Genomic DNA, 2500 nt, shown 5'->3' with positions numbered 1-2500 from the left:
CTTCCATTCGAAGCAGACTTCAATGGAACGGTCGCTTTTAACGGACTTTAATGAAACGGTCGCTTTTAACAGCCGTTTCGTCTTTCGCTGCTGATAAAACGTAATTGCTTGTTTATCGCCCCCTCGTGTTGTTGGCGCTGTTCTAACTCACTCGCCGTAAATATAATGTTATTGTGCCAGTCTCGTATTCAACATCTGATGCCGTGTTTTGGTTAAAGCATAAAACTAACAAAGTTACAGATAGCTCGTTAGATTAAGGCCAGTCACTTAATTAAATTGTATAAAAGGTTATATATACTGTACGTGTGTGTGTGAAAGGGTGTGTGCGCGCGTGGGTGTAAGTGTAAGTGGAGGTGTGGGCTTCGGTGTAGGTATTGGTGTAAGTGTAGATGCGGGTGTAGGTGTAGATGTAGGTGTAGATGTCGGTGTTGGTGTAGGTGCGTAGATGCTTGTGTAGGTGTTGGCGTGTGTGCGCGTATGGATGGATGTGTAGGTGTTGGCGTGTGCAAATGCTTCGGGAGCTCCGAGAATCTACATACAAGCATGTGCGTATCTACATAAATCAACATTCATGGATATACATTTGTCTTCATCATCTCAATTCTCAATAAAGGAAAAAAAAACAATAAACAGATAAATAATCCCAAATCAACTCGACACATATAACCCCCCACACCTCCCTCTCCCCCCTACCCACTCACCCCCTCCCAAACCACCAACCACGAGGAAATAGAGCGACATGCATCCGCACATTCCTGCCTCCTCCTGCCTTCTGCCCCTCCCGTGCCTGCCTGCCTCTCACTTGGCGCCGCTTGGTGTTGGCCGCGAGGAGTCCCAGCAGCGCACCGGCTATCGCAACTCTCATTATCGCTGTCTCTTCGTCTGTCAGTCTCAATCGGTGCTTGTGTCTCGCTTCTCGTTCCATCCGGCGTTTAGCGGGGGGTGGGGGGGTAAGGGGGAGAGGGGAGGGGGGGAGAAGAGGGAGAGGAGGGAGAGAAGGGAGAGGGGGAGGGGGGGAGGGGGAGGGGGAGAGAAGAGGGGGAGAAGGAGGTAAAGGTGAGGGGGGAGAGGGGAGAGAGGAGGGAGGCGAAGGGAGGGGGGAAGGATACAGGAAAGGGGAAAGGGGAGATGGGATGGCGAAGAGGAAGGGGGGAAGGAAGAAGGAAGAGGGAAGGGGAAGAAGGGAGAAGGAAGAGGATAGGATGGTGACCCTTGCTGCGTTCGTGTGACTACTTCTGATCGGCCTCTCGCTTGTCTTTTGTTTTTATTGGTTGTCTGGGTGGAATTCGTTTCGTTTTTCCTTTTTCTCATTTTACTGTGAAGGTCTTTCTTGTATCTGTTTCTCTGTCTCTTTGTCCCTGTCTCTGCCTCTCTGTCTGTCTCTCTCTCTTTCATTCTCACGCTCTCTCTTTCACTCACTTACTCTCTCTCTCTCTTTCACTCTCGCTCTCTTTCCCTCTCACTATCACACTCACTCTCTCTCTTTCACTCTCACACTCGCTCTCTTTCACTCTCACACTCGCTCTCTTTCTCTCTCACACTCGCACTCTCTCTCACTTTCACTCTCACACTCGCACTCTCTCTCTTTCACTCTCACCCTCTCTCTCTTTCACTCTCACCCTCGCCCTCTCTCTCTTTCACTCTCACACTCGCCCTCTCTCTCTTTCACTCTCACACTCGCCCTCTCTCTCTTTCACTCTCACCCTCTCTCTCTCTCTTTCACTCTCACCTTCACTTTCATTCTCACCCTCTCTCTCTTTCACTATCACACCCTCCTCTCTCACTCTCACACTCTCCTCTCTTTCACTCTTACACACTTTCTCTCTTTCATTCACTCACTCTCTCTTTCACTTTCAATCTCTCTCTCTCTCTCTCTCTCTCTCTCTCTCTCTCTCTCTCTCTCTCTCTCTCTCTCTCTCTCTCTCTCTCTCTCTCTCTCTCTCTCTCTCTTTCACCTAACTCTCTCTCTCTCTCTGCCCTCACCCTCTCTCTCTCTCTCTCTCTTTCTCTCTCACACTCTCTCGCTCTCTCTCTTTCACCCTCACCCTCTCTCTCTCTCTCTTTCACCCTCACCCTCTCTCTCTCTCTTTCACCCTCACTCTCTCTCTCTCTCTCTTTCACCCTCACTCTCTCTCTCTCTTTCACCCTCACTCTCTCTCTCTCTCTCTCTTTCACCCTCACTCTCTCTCTCTCTCTCTTTCACCCTCACTCTCTCTCTCTCTCTCTTTCACCCTCACTATCTCTCTCTCTTTCACCCTCACTCTCTCTCTCTCTCTCTTTCACCCTCACTCTCTCTCTCTCTTTCACCCTCACTCTCTCTCTCTCTCTTTCACCCTCACTCTCTCTCTCTCTCTCTCTCTTTCACCCTCACTCTCTCTCTTTCACCCTCACTCTCTCTTTCACCCTCACTCTCTCTCTTTCACCCTCACTCTCTCTTTCACCCTCTCTCTCTCTCTCTTTCACCCTCACTCTCTCTCTCTCTCTTTCAATTTCACACTCT

The 2500-nt window shown here is 49.8% G+C and overlaps 1 protein-coding gene across 1 annotated transcript in view; it reads right to left on the bottom strand.

Annotated features, from left to right (window-relative positions):
• LOC113819712 (uncharacterized) overlaps positions 1 to 2500 on the bottom strand; it is a 52493-nt gene that overhangs the window by 49141 nt on the left and 852 nt on the right. The gene's annotated exons all lie outside the window — the stretch shown is intronic.

The sequence above is a fragment of the Penaeus vannamei genome, chromosome 9, assembly GCF_042767895.1.
Source record: "Penaeus vannamei isolate JL-2024 chromosome 9, ASM4276789v1, whole genome shotgun sequence".
Taxonomy (NCBI): domain Eukaryota; kingdom Metazoa; phylum Arthropoda; class Malacostraca; order Decapoda; family Penaeidae; genus Penaeus; species Penaeus vannamei.
This window is presented reverse-complemented; position numbering and strand designations above follow the sequence as displayed.